Source organism: Carica papaya, chromosome 8, assembly GCF_054855325.1.
Source record: "Carica papaya isolate Zhongbai chromosome 8, ASM5485532v1, whole genome shotgun sequence".
Classification (NCBI taxonomy): Eukaryota; Viridiplantae; Streptophyta; class Magnoliopsida; order Brassicales; family Caricaceae; genus Carica; species Carica papaya.
The window spans coordinates 5,528,029-5,542,902 of NC_142316.1; the positions used below are offsets into that span (position 1 = coordinate 5,528,029).

The window sequence follows — 14,874 nt, forward strand, 5'->3', positions numbered from 1 at the left end:
AATCTTAATAAATAATCAACTATATTAAATGTCAATTATAATTTACTAATGAATGACATAAGAAACTATTTTCTTCTTTGATTCAAATGCCTTGACCAATATCTTAATTTAATCGTTATAATAAATGACAACATAAAATTTAAACTTATTTCCAAAGTTGACATATTATATTTTTATTAATTATTAATTCTGCAATTATTTAATCACACCCAATATCCTTTCAATTACAATTCTATAACTATATGTGTCCACAATCAAAGTATAATAAATAACTTGTCAACTATTATGATGATTTCAAGTATAAGAAAATTCATACGTCTCATCAAAATAAGATAATATTGTATTAACAGTTTAAGATAATATTAACCATTAAAATTTTTCAATTGGGTCAGTTCAATAATCATATCTCTATGTGGATCATCTATATATGTTATTTAGTTAATGAAATCAATTAATCTTTATCTTATAGAGACTACCACATATATATTAGTCTTACGAGATTATTAATGTCCTATTTTGATGATCCAACGACTAAGACCATTTTAAATTAAATCATAAAAGGTTTTACTCTCATGATCAAGATCCCCATCTTGATATAAAACTTATAAATTTAATTAAAAACTTTATCACATAAATTAAACTCTACAATAATAAATATGATAATAAAATACTATTGTCAAATAATAACATGTTCAATATATTACATGAATAATTAGATCGTAAGTATAACATCCCCAATAATTACATCCTTTGATTCAAGATTTGTCCGATAACATTAAAGGTGATAAGTAACAACAGCAGTTGAAATCCCAAATTCAGCCCTATGCTAGGCACTAATGATCCATCTTCAATTGATAGGAATTCAACAAGCTGGAGTTCATTTGATGTCAAATGTTGTTAAAGAATATGTGGGCATCAATGAAACGTGATCATGGCACTGTTTTTTGGTGCTGAGGGACGAACACCATTTGCAATATGAGAGTGATATTATGCCCCAATAATCGATGAACTTAAAAGAAGAAAGTGAAAGAAAGAAGTGACAAGAAGAAGAAAGTTAAAGAAATTAAGCTGCAGAAGATGAAAAACGAGAAAGAAAAGAAGCAGCAGAAAAGAATATCGTGGTATAGGTGCAGGCCATAAGAGATAGAAAGAGGAAATCTGGGATAATCTCCTGAAGTGAATTGACTCTGTTTCAACTTTAAGTTTCTAGTTTAGGTTTAATTAGCAAAAAAGATGTTATTTAGAATAAGATTTTGGAATCAAGTAGAATAAGAATCATATGAAAATAAGGAATACGATCAGCTAAAGATCCTTACGATTAGGAATTTGATATTTATGGTACTTATTGTTATCAAGTGTTTGGCTACGAAGTAAAATCTTCTGTTTACAAGTAATTGCTGCTATGACACCCTTATGACTTACCTAAGAATTGTAGACAAAAGTCTAGAGTACTTAACTTGGAGGTCGAAGATTTTCTCTAACTAGTTTTGATGTTGTCAATTTAATTTTGTTATAATTATTTAAAGAATGAATTTATAATCAAACAAACAATAGTGTAATTTTATTGATAAAAAAATACGAATTTTACAATACTCACAGAACAAAATTTCACACTCCAAACTCGTTATGCATTAGCTTGTTGAAGTTAATAAATTTAATTTAATTTTTTTTACTCACGTCCCCGGTTATTTCTTTTCTTTCACACTTGTTTGTCTTTCTCTTATGTCTAAAAATAAAAATATAAGTAGAAAGGTTGTCGATTTGCATTTTTTCTTTTTTATTGTTGTCGTTTTCTATTTCTCTTCTTTATTATTGTCATTCCCTTAACGTAAGAGTTGATTGAGTTGTACAATAAATTAGCAAGAATAAATTCTTAAATTTAGTAAAACTTTTAAATAATAAATTGAAAGATAAATCCAACAATAAGTAAATTCGTATTATAGCTGTACACCATCAGACACGTACTACTTTACGTTATTTTAGATGCCCTTTGCTCTATATTTGTTTCTTTTCTGGTTCAAGTTTCGTTTATGAATTTGTTTCTTTACCGGTTAAAGTTTCTAATGTCTTTTATGTGATCATTCATTCTCGGTGCAATATATATGAAGCAGGCAAACGAAGACAAGTATTTAAAGTATTTTACAGAAAAGGTAATAGCATTGCACTTGTTTCCTTCCGTGTCTACTGCTTATGTAGAAGGCATTTTACTTTTATGTAGGGGGAAATTTTCATTAATTAAAGCAGTTCAAGGTGTGTCTTGCTTATAATACCTTTTCAACCTAGCAGCAGCTGTATGTATATTTCGTGGGAGAACAGTAGTCTAGGACTTATTAAGTTGCCAGGTAAATTTGATCAATCAAATGGTGAATCATGTGTCAAGTTAAGATTCTCTTGCCTTCTGGTAATTCAACTCTCAGGAATAATCTGATGACTTTTTTATTTGACGAATGTGTTAAAATTTCGTCCTAGTTAAGTATGAAAATTATTTTTTCCTCCCTTCAATATGTACTGATAAAAGTGTTGTGTATAGTTATAATGATTGTTTGGTACAAAGTTTCATAAACAAAGATTTGAAGAAAAACCAGAATTTGAAGAAAAACCTAGAGTTACAGATTTCAGAAGAAAAGTAGAGAATTGGAAAATAACTCTGGCGAGATTGCTTCATGCATGGCTGGAGGAAAGAGGTGATATAGATAACCTGTATAGAGTTCAAAAAAAAAAAAGGAAAGAGCAATTGGAAGTCATTTTTCTCCCTTCCACTGTATTGTTCTTTAATTGAGAAGTTATTTCAGCTGGTTATTGCTTATCCCAATCGATAGCAGAAGAACTGAAAATATATATATATGACTTTAGGAAGCAACTTTGGCAAATTAAATGGAGCTTTAGCATCATTACTGTCCCATTAACAATTATCAGTTGACAATTGAGATAATGAAAACATTCCACTATTTTCATTTAACCTTCAGGAAACTTTATCAAAGAGTTAGCCAAAGTGTTGGATCAAATGAGTTACAGCTTCAAAGGAAGCTGAAATGATGAGCAAATTTAGAGAGAGAGGACAGCAAAACAGTGTATAAGGCTGCAAAAGCCTCTGTTTTTTCAGATTGCAGAAAGATGATGATTTTTGGAGAGGAAAAAGGATAATTTTTATTGACTTACACGATTACATTTATAATCACAGAGTTGTGCTTGATTACAACTAAAAAACAAATGATAAGATTAAACTCAGAAATCCATGCATATACGCTGCATGGCAGCTGCGGTGAAACATTTTCTTCACAGCTTTATTTGAATTTGAATAAGTAAATGGATAAAATCATTAAAATCAACTCAAAGTATTGCATTTTTAAGGCAATCCAAATTAATCCACAATATAGAAATTCTCTGAGTTATCATGAACAAAGAAACAATGATTATATTTATAAAGTTGCTGCATTAGATAACTATAACTATGTTTTGGATGGTACGGAATTTCCATTTGGTAAGGCTAATGAAGGTGTTTTTATCAAATTGAATTGTGGGTTTTTGTGTTGGTCCTGCAGGCAGCTGACAGAGAGGACGCAAGATCAGGCTGCATAAAGTCGGAAGGTGACTTATTTACAAATGGGGCTCAATCAGGGTTAATGCCTATCCCTGCTGGAACCCAAATATTTCATCCCAGCCAACACTATCCAACTTGGGCAGTTGAAGCTCCAACAGAAGCTCTCAAACAGTTTCTTCAGCGCTCTACAGGATGGCAGATGATTCCACGTCCAGCTGACAATCCTGTGCCTGTGGTCGCCTAGTTGCCTTGTAATTTTTCTCAACTCAAATTTCTTCACCGGCTAAGACCTCCCCTTTTCATTACCTGTAGTTAACAAAAATACTTAGCTTTAACTATGTCGGGAATAAATGAATTTTTTTAAAAAAAAAGATGAAATATATGTATGAATCTATATAGAAAAGATTAATATATAGGTTGGTAAATAAGTTCCACACTTCTAATTTTGTGAAATTCATCTACTCCAAACATAGTCTCTTCTCCTTTCATAAATCCCATATTGACAACCTTTTTCAACATAGTATGAGATGAATTTACTCTTGTTTAATACTAAGTAGGTGCCATATTCTACTTACATCCATATCTCCCTATCTGTCGTGTTGCAGGTACATACATATTTTGTCACGTGTCGTGTTGTATAGACATGTAATTCATTAAGTGGGTGATTTTGTTGGAATATTCAATTCATTTTCTTCCTATGACGGCAAGCATAATGGTGGAAAGTAGAAAAACAGAAGAAAGAAGAATCTAGAGAATGGGAGCAAAGAAAGAAGAAGAAAATGATAATTATAATATTATATATATATATATATGTATATAAGGCTGCAACCATGGTTGCCAATATATATGGCCTCAGGCCATTTGTGTAACATAGATGTGAGGTGTGGGATTGAGAGAAAGAAAGGAGTGGAAACAGATTGGGAGAGTGAGAGAGAGAGAGAGAGAGAGAGAGAGAGAGCTGAGGGTGTGAGGTGAAAGAAGAAAGAATTTATCTCGTAAAATTACTGCTTTCTCAACTAATAAAATTTGAGTGTTTGTCTGATTATAAATTTAAATTGTCACCAGACTTTCTGATTCTTAACTTGTGGCTGGGCCGAAGACTAACTAGTTTAGGACGTTTTCTTTAGTTGATCGATGTTGATGGTTCATGCATCAGTTTGCTCTGTGAAATCTAAGGGGGTGATCTATTTGGCGGTGTGATTGACAATGAGTGATCGAATCACGTTTTATAAAATTTTCTTGTTCTTAGTTGAATTTTCTCGAAAACATGTATGGAATTTGGGAGGTTTTATTTCTGTTTACGTTCGAGTTTCTTACTTCGATTTTAAAATTTTTTATTCAGTAATGTATTACAAATTTGAATTGACAAAATAAAACTTATATCATGTCATTAATGGAAATGCGATAGGACATTAATGTGTATTTATTATAGGAAATTTTCTCATGAAAAGGGCTGAAAACAATATAACACCAAAGTCAAAAAAGAGAGAATTTCAAAAACACATCACATGATGCATCTAATTATATAAGCTATTGAAATAAAAGCACAAAAGTCTGGGAACAAGTGGAGGGCTTTTTGTAACTTTGCATTACCCAAGTTATAAACAATAGGTTGACTTAAAAAGTAGGTATCAAGATATTGAAAGCAAGAGGAGAACTAGGGTAGATAATTTTGAAAACATAACCACACAAGATGGAAATTTGAAAATAGTGGAAGTATGCTCTATTTATGGAAGATCATATACAATCACTGTATAGACATTCATTATTTTTATATCATTATGCACTGTTTTGAAAAAACTTGGGTCGTCATTAGCTAATCGTTCTAAACAATATAGCATTGTTAATAATTTAATTAATTATAAAATATAGTCTCAAGTTGTTTTTTCTGTCAGCTTATTGTATATTTTATTTCTTTACATGTAATTTGGTAAAAAGTATTGCAATAAATGTATGATTTTTAAGTTTACTTTTAAAAACGATACATACCACTTGATTGTGGTTATACTTTTTTATATATTGTATAAAACTGTTTAATTAAAATAAAACACCTTTTTGATAAGATTTAATCTAATTGACCTAAGACAAGCAAACTAGAGCTCCTTATGATGGTAATTATGTTTTGAAACTATCCTGAGAGTATTTATGTCATCTAGAAGTGATCTAAATTATATAACTATTACGATACCTAACTTATAAATGGGAAGCGATTTGTATAAACTATTTGTGTTAGATTATAGTCTAGAGTGAATACTCTTGAGGTTTGAGTTTTATGATGTCATGAGCACTAAGACTTGGATTATGGAAAAAGATCTATGCCCATACTAGTGACTCCACCAAATGATAGAAAATTGATTTTGAATGAGACCAAGTATAACTCTTGTTTTATCTTAACGATTATCTTTGCATCATAACACTTTAAACATTCATACTTAGAGCCAACTTGGTCTGATAGTGTAAGGAAGCAGAAAACCTTTTCCAACTCAAGTTGGGAGAATTTAACTACATCCATCACTTGTAAACACGTTTGAAGGACATAAATATAGTGTCATCACATTCATCGAGGAAGCTTTGGAATGCACCCATGGCATCTCACTAATGGGAGCAGCCTATTGAGAACTTAACTCATATAGTGACTTAGAAGTTTGCATTGTGTTATGTTCTTATTGCATATTTTAGACTAAAAATTAAAAAAGAAAAATATATTTATAATAGTTACACATGTGCGATAAATACTCCCATACGGAAGGAATACACATATAATATGATAGAAGCATGTTTATCCTAAGCACAATCTTTATGATCGTAGTAGCCAAGTAAAAGAAACGAAAATAAGGATAAGGAAAAGGATAGAGGTAAACCCCAAGAGGAAGAACCTCCAACTACCAAGGTAATAACAAAAAAGTTGGCAAATATTCATGTCGTTAGCCAACCTAGCAAAAATTTAGGGCATTGAAGATAGAAGGTATTTAAGAAATTCATTCAAAAAGGATTTTTCCGCTCGCTTAATCCTTACCCTTTCCTAAATTTACTATTCAAAAATTTCAACTATGAATATATTGTCCCAATAACCCAAATACTATTGATAAACAAATTTTGGATATAGATAATCAGTCCTTAAAAACTTACATTCAAACTCAAGTTTAAGTTATTAGTGTTGCTTGATTCAAACCTCTATATAAAGTTTATTGATAACATATCTTTGTGATATAAGATTAGAATATCATAATTTCTACCACTCAAGTTCTTGATATCATCATCAATGTCGCATATTATAAATTATAACAGATTTACATATTGAGAGACTAAGAAGCAGATAAAAAAATATTTTGGAAAGTAGTTTCTCTACTATTAGATTTCTCTAAATAATATTTTATATATTGCCAATTTATAGAAGATACAAAAAGCAAAAAAAGAAAAGAGAACATTTTGGAGAATAACTAATTAAATTTTATAAGTTACCTATAGAGAATCATGAAATAAAGAATTACAGTTTTTTAATTTCAAACACAATCGAAAAACCTACAAGGCCTAAGATTATACTAGTTTAAAATTACAAAGCTGATACATGCTTTAATACCATGTATGAAGTGTAACACCCACCAAAACCTTTTTTTTCATTTTTTATTAAAAAATATAATTATTTATTTATTTATTTATTATATTATATTATATTATATTATATTTTGATTTAATGAAAAAAAAGGGTGAAATTTATTAAGGATTAAATTGAAAATAATTTTGGCGAAAAAGGGTGAAAAATTGGGTTCGGAGAGTATTTTTGAAAGAAAAATAAAAAACCGAAGGTCAATACACAATTTAAAAAAATTTTGCCACTTCAGACGCTTAGTCAGTAGCTTCAACCAATCAGGATGTGCCAAGTGGCAGAGGCGCTGATGCGGGGGGAGGCATGTGGGCGATCCGCGTGGGTGAGATCGAACACCTGAGGTCTGTTCCCGCGCGCACGGACGGCCCAGAGTAAATCACGCACGGACGGCCCAGATTGGATTACGATGAACGGCCCAGATTCACTTCCTATTTAATTGCGATCGGACGATCCAGATCAAATACGATGGACGACCTAGATCAAAAGTGGATGAGTATAAATAACCCCATTCGCACTCAAACCGTAACCCTCACCGCCAGAACCCCTCGCCGGAGAAGACAACCCAACCGCAAAGAGTCGACCACCGCCACCCGCCGCCGCACCATAACCCTTTCCGACCGCCAAAAAAGGTAAAAAATTTCCTTTTTGAACGAAATTAAATTTTAAACCAACTCATGACCAAATTGGAGTGAAAGAACTAGCCAATTGGCCGGAAAAAACGGATGAAGCTCGGCGGTGCTGCCGCGTGGAATTTCACAAACTGCCTCTGATGAGGCCCTTTTCGATTCCCGTTTCGCGTAATTTTTCCACCGTTATGATCACCATTTTCTTCTCTATAGGTTGACCGAAGTGAAACACCCAACCGCAACGTGAGCCGGAGGAGCCGCCGCACCGGAGAGCCACGCCGCCGATGAGTTTCAGTTTTTCATATTTTTTTGCCCACAGAGGCCCTTTAGCGTGTGTGCTCACAGGAATCGATGCAAAATCGGCCAAAAATGATCGACCCGAGGCTGACCGCCGCCAGGGCGGCGGCGCCATCGCCGGAGCACGGCGGAGCAGCCGTGTCGGATTTCTGAAATTAGTCGAGTGGGCTCTAGGACTAACTTTGGATTTATTTAGAACATTTGTAGGTACTATAAGTGTATTTTAGTTCCTAGAGAAAAATTCAGGGAACCTAGGGACCACCCATAGGCGCAGTAAACCGTTTAACTTTTCAGCGTCAAATCGAGTAAGAACCCCTCACCTTATTTTCTATCATAGAATTGAAGTTTAAATAAATAATAATACGGTATTTTGTACAAATTAAATAGATGTGCATAATTAATTACGGATTGGTAATGGAGCCCGAACCGGACATTGTTCTCTGTGATTTATTTACGGTCTAAAAGAATGATAGTATCTGATTTATCTATTTTATGGTTTAAAGGCATATATTACTATCTTACCTTACTACTGTTTGATTTGGAATTTGAGACATGATTGCATTACCGGATGTATGTTTATTTGTTTATGTGATTATGTTTGATTTGAAAATGGAGACTAAAGGAAAACAGAAAAGGGGTGCGATCAAATAAACAGATAGAATGACAGCCTTACTAGATATCCTGGGAGATGGTGGACGGACCGGGTACATAGAGAATTCTATCGTGAATGTTGTCTCATACCATACGGGGTATGGAGACTTAGTAATTTGGCGCTTATACCAGACGGGATATGGGAACGACCCGCTTCACCCTCATACCGGACGGGGTATTGAGGTTTGATGTCTTGGCGCTCATACTGGACGGGGTATGGGGACGACCCTGTAATTGAGATTGTTAAGGGAGATGGTTCACGTGTAGAAGGGACATCCCTATGAACCCCCATGGATACTAGTAGGCTGGTAAAATGAGAAATGGTTATGATTTAGTTTATTATTAATGGATATGAATTTATGATATATTCTATATTGCTGGATTTTATGAAGTTATGATCTGTATAGTATTATTGTCTTTATAGGTTGTCTTCATAAATTTCACTACGGTAAGTGAACGGTAAATAGTTTTATGATTGATAAACGAATTTGCTAAATTTAGTACTCCATTAGTTGTTTTGATTTTATACCAACTTTTACTTCTGTGCCGGTGATATAGTGTGATATCCTTACTGGACTAGTATAGCTAATCCTTTATTTAACCCTTTCAGATCAAGAGAACCTGGTTTCAGAGCCCGATCTGTAAGAAGATTGCGAGTAGTTGCTAGATACTTTCTATTTACTGTTTTATTTTCTTATTCATGTGTTTCTTTCAAGGTTGAATTCCGTAATACTGTTTAGTACTTTTAGTTATTATGTCAGAAATGTAAACCTTAACCTTTTGTTTTGTTTCCGCACTTAAATTATTATATATTTCCTTTTGGAGATTTTTGGGGTTATTACAGTTAGTATTAGAGTCACGCTCCTCAGACCCATTCCTTACACAATGATACTTAAGGAAACACCAAACCAATGAATTATCACTCAACCCTTCCTTTTGAAATGCAAGTACAAACATATGAGGAGAGGAAGACCCCTACTAAACCGAGCAACCTGAGATGGTTCGCTTAGGGAAGATGTTGATCGGATATTTGAGATGCCTGATAGACTCATTGCTGCCTAGCAGGGCCGAGAGGAGAAGAAGGAGCTACCTGACCCTCCCCCGTAGCCACAAGTTGAGCCACCCCTGCAGCGAGAGGATCCTGAGCCACCCCGGTATGACCTGCTCCTCCACATTACCACCCGGCACCACTACAGTATGATTCAATGCCCCAACCACAGTACCACCCGACACCGCCACAGTACCACCCGGCACCGCCACAGTACAATCCAGTGCCCCCACTGTATCAGCAAGTACCAACACAGGGTCCCCCAGTCTATCCTCAGCCTGGTCCAATCCATCTTTCACGGGACCCAGTTCCTCCCATAATTAACTCGGGCTACATAGAGAGGTACAAGAGACTAAATCCATCTACTTTTGCAGGGGGATCCTATTTTGAAGATACCGAGTACTGGTTAGCAGAGACAGAGAAGGCCTTCAAGACCCTAGAGGTGACTCCCGAGCAAAAGGTCACCCTTGCTACCTACATGCTGGTGGGAGAAGCAGACCGCTGGTGAGAACTCAAACAGACCTCCCTGCTTGTTTCAATTACTTGGGAACAATTCTTAGTAGCCTTTCATGCAGAGTACCTCCCAAAGCACTCCGACATCTGAAGGAGATGAAATTTGTCCAGTTGGTCTAGGGAAACATGACTGTATCAGAATATGCTTGCAAGTTCTTGGTGTTGGGCCGATACTCTCCTAAGACGTTATTGGATGAAGGTAGGAAGGCTAGGAGGTTCGAGTGGGGCCTTCGCTAAGAGATCAGACAACATTTATTTGTGCTGGAGGCTTAGGACTTATTTGCTCGTTCTAGCCAAGGCACAACTAGTGGAGAGGAGCTTCCGCACCCACTCTCAGGCAGTAGGGAACCTCAGACCCTTAGCTCCACCCTGCAGACCAGCACCTACTGTGCTTGTTCAACAGAACAAGAGGCCCAAGTCGATAATCCAGGCTCCCCCTCAGGCTCCAGTGGCAGGACGTGGTAAGATCTGTCAGCATTATGATAGGGATCATGGAGACCGACCCTGTTACTACCTCAACAACACATATTGCATATGTGGTAGTGCCCAACATTATGCGAGGGAGTGCCCAAGGAACCAGAATCAGGGCAGACCTAATATTCAGGGCAAAGTTTACAATCTCATCTAGCAGGATGCTGAAGCCAACCCAGATGTAGTACAGGATATGTACACTTTCTGTAACTATCTTGCTCATGTTTTGATTGACACTAGTGCATCACATTCATTTGTTTCACCTGTTTTTGCATCAAAATTTAATGTATTACCTGATAAACTTGATTCTATGTTGTTTGTGTCTACTATTGGGAGTACTACACTACTGGAAAAAGTTGTTTACAAGGCTCGTGTCGTAAAGATAACAGATAAGAAGTTGAGTGTGAACTTAATAGAATTAGACACGGGAGATTTTAATGTAATTTTAGGAATGAATTTGGCTAGCAACGTATCACGCCACCGTAGGTTATTTTAGTAAAAAAATTGTATTTAATTCTCCTAATGAGGAGCCATTTACAAATTAATAAAATAATTTAGCACTTATTCCTTCATGAGAAATTTTCTTATTCGTCGAGTACTTTAACCCTATTGTTTTCTCTAACTAAGCAAACCTAAGAAAGAGAATTGTATTCAAGAGATTCCAATAGTTCGAGATTTTTCATATGTGTTTCTGGATGAACTACCCAGACTACTAGTGGACAGGGAAGTCGAATTCACTATAGACCTCCAACCAGGCACCCAGCCTATTTCGGTTGCTCCATACCGTATGAGCTATGTCGAGATGGAGGAACTGAGGAAATACATCATTGAATTACAGGACAGTGGTTTTATCAGACATAATGTGTCCATTTGGGGTGTCAGAGTCACTTTTACCGGAAAGGGAGATGAGACGTTGAAGTTTTGTATTGATTATAGAGGATTGAACAGAGTCACAATCAAGAACAAGTATCCCCTTTCTAGGATTGATGACCTCTTCAATCGGTTGTAGGGTGCGCAGGTCTTCTCTAAAATAGATCTGCATTCAGGTTACCATCTGGTGAAAATCAAGACAGAAGACATCCTCAAGATAGCCTTTCGAACTAGGTACAGACACTATGAGTTCTTGGTCATGCTATTTGGACTAACCAATGCCCCAGCCATCTTCATGGATTTGATTAACAGGGTCTTTAGATAATTTTTGGATCAATTTATTATCGTGTTCATCGATGATATCCTACTTTATTCAAAAAGCAGAGAGAACATGTTCACCATCTAGCTCAGATTTTGCAGGTTCTCAGAGGAAAGAAACTGTATGCAAAATTGAGTAAGTGTGGATTCTAGCTTGAGTAGACCACTTTCTTATGACACATCATATCAAAGGATAGAGTATCAATGAACCTTGAAAAAGTTGAAGCAATGCTCGGCTGGGAGAAATTGACATCAGTTAAGGAGATCCATAACTTTTTGGGAATGACGGGCTATTACCGCAGGTTTGTGGAAAGGTTTTATAGTCTAGCTGCTCCCCTGACCCGACTCACAAAGAAGAATGTCAAGTTTGTGTGGAATGAGAAATGTGAAAGAAATTTTTCAAAACTAAAGAAGCGACTGACTACTGTACATTTGCTGGCCTTACCGAATGGATCGGAGAGATATACAGTTTACAGTGATGCATCCTAACTAGGCTTGAGTTGTGTTTTAATACAACGTAGAAATGTCATAGCCTATGGGTCCAGACAGTTGAAGAGTTATGAGAAAAACTATTCCACCCATGACTTAGAGCTTGCCGCAACATACACACCTTGAAGACTTGGCGCTATTATTTATATGGAGAGACCTTTTAGATCTATACTGATCACAAGAGTTTGAAACACATATTCACTCAAAAGGATCTCAACATGGGTCAGAGAATGTGGATAGAACATCTTAAAGACTATGATTGCAATATTTTGTATCACTCGGATAAGGGCAACGTGGTAGCCGATGCACTCAGTAGAAAAAGTCCAGGTATATTAGCTCATTTGATGGTTTCAAAATATAGGCAGATTGGGACCACACAACAGGTACGATTTTAAGACTTGAGGAGAGTCACATGTTTGGGTCATCTGACCGTTCAGCCTGAGTTAATCCAGAGAATAAGGGAAGCTCAGTCTGCCGATTCTGCCCTAGTAGCCCTCAAGAAAGATGCAGAACAGAGAGTTAGCTCAGAATTGAGTCTCCGTCGATGGGTTGTTCAGATCTCAGGACAGGGTATGTGTTTCAGGTGACAGTGAGTTAAAGAGAGACATCATAACAAAGGCCCATAGCTCAAAATTTGTTATGCATCATGGAAGCACTAAAATGTACCAAAATATATGACCCCGATTTTGGTGGAATGGAATGAAAAGAGATATAGCTGAATTTATTTTTAAGTGTTTGGTATATCAGCAGGTCAAGACAGAGCATTAACACCTAGGCAAGCTACTTCAGCCATTACCGATCCCAGAATGGAAGTGGGAACATATCACCACAGACTTCGTGACAGGATTACCTAAGGCACGCTCAAGATATGATATCATCTGGGTAATTGTTGACCGGCTTACCAAGTCTTCCATTTCTTGACCATCAGGATGACAGATCCCTTGGACAAGTTAGTAAGAATGTATATCCGAAAAATAGTCAGATTGTATGGAGTGTCAGTGACAGTAGTGTCTGATAGGGACCCTAGGTTCACTTATCGATTTTAGAATAGCTTTCAGCAAGCCATGGGAACGAAGCTGCCCCTTAGTACTGCATTCCACCCTCAGACCGATGGACAGTCAGAAAGGACAATTCGTACACTTGAGGATATGCTCCAAGCTTGTGTCCTTGACCCCGGAGGCCATTGGAATGACCATATACTCTTGATAGAGTTCGCCTACAACAACAGTTACTAAGCGAGTATTGGCATGGCTCCGTATGAGGCGTTATATGGGCGCCCATGCAAATCGTCAATTTGTTGGGAAGAAGTTGGCAATAAAAAACTGTTCGGCCCAAATCTGGTAGAGGAGACTACATCCAAAATTGTTAAGATCAGGAAGATCATTCAGACGGCTCAGAGCAGGTAGAAGAGTTATACGGACACCCGGAGGAGAGATTTAGAATTTGAGAAAGACGATCGGGTGTTCCTTAAGGTCACTCATTTCAAATGAATCAGTAGGTTCAGCAGGAGAGAAAAACTGAACTCGAAGTCTTAGACAGAATTGGTACCGCCACCTACAAACTAGCACTGCCTCCAAAACTTTCTGATGTCCACAATGTGTTTTATGTGTCCATGCTACGCAAGTACAACTCGGACCCCTCTCATGTCTTGGCTCACGAGTCTCTTCTACTTCAGGAGGATCTATCCTACGAGGAAGTACCGGTCGGCATTGTGGATCGAAAGAACAGATTACTCCGCAACCGGAAAATTTTCTTTGTAAAGGTCATATGGCAAAACCACACACCGAGGGAGGCTACATGGGAGATAGAATCAGACTTTAGAGTTCAGTATCCCCAGCTGTTCGATTGAGGGTGAGAGATAAATTTGAGGGACTAAATTTCTTTTAAAGGGGGAGAGTTGTAACACCCACCAAAACCTTTTTTTTTCATTTTTTTATTAATAAATATAATTAATTATTTATTTAATTTATTTTATTAAATTTTATTTTATTTTATTTTAATAAAAAAGAGTAAAATTTATTAAAGATTAAATTGAAAATAATTTTGGAAAAAAGGGGTGAAAAATTAGGTTTGATGGGTATTTTTGAAATAAAAATCGAAAATCGAAGGTCAAAACGTAATTTAAAAATATTTTGTCACGTCAGACGCTCGGTTAGCAGTCCCGACCAACCAGAACGCGCCAAGTGGCAGAGGCGCTGACGTGGGAGGCCATGCGGGGGGAGTCACGTGGGCGATTCGCGTGAGCGCAATCGAACGGCTGAGGTCCATTCCTGGGTGCATGGACGACCCAGAGTGAATCGCATACGGACAGCCCATATTAGATCGGATAAAGGGTTCAGATTTACTCCCTATTTAATCGCGATCGGATGGTCTAGATCAACGCGATGGACTGCTCATATCAAAAGTGGATGGGTATAAATAACTCCATTCGCACCCAAACCCT

At 36.4% G+C, this 14,874-nt stretch overlaps 1 long non-coding RNA gene across 2 annotated transcripts; it reads left to right on the forward strand.

Annotated features, from left to right (window-relative positions):
- The first annotated feature begins 1,562 nt into the window (after nucleotides 1–1,562).
- On the forward strand, nucleotides 1,563–4,493 carry LOC148240403 (uncharacterized). Of its 2 annotated transcripts, XR_015814199.1 has the most exons (3): nucleotides 1,563–2,150; nucleotides 3,543–3,792; nucleotides 4,147–4,493. It is a non-coding gene; the product is annotated as an uncharacterized LOC148240403 (long non-coding RNA). The 2 variants fall into 2 exon arrangements; XR_015814198.1 differs by lacking the exon at nucleotides 4,147–4,493 and having other exon boundaries at nucleotides 3,543–4,131.
- The last annotated feature ends 10,381 nt before the right edge of the window (nucleotides 4,494–14,874 follow it).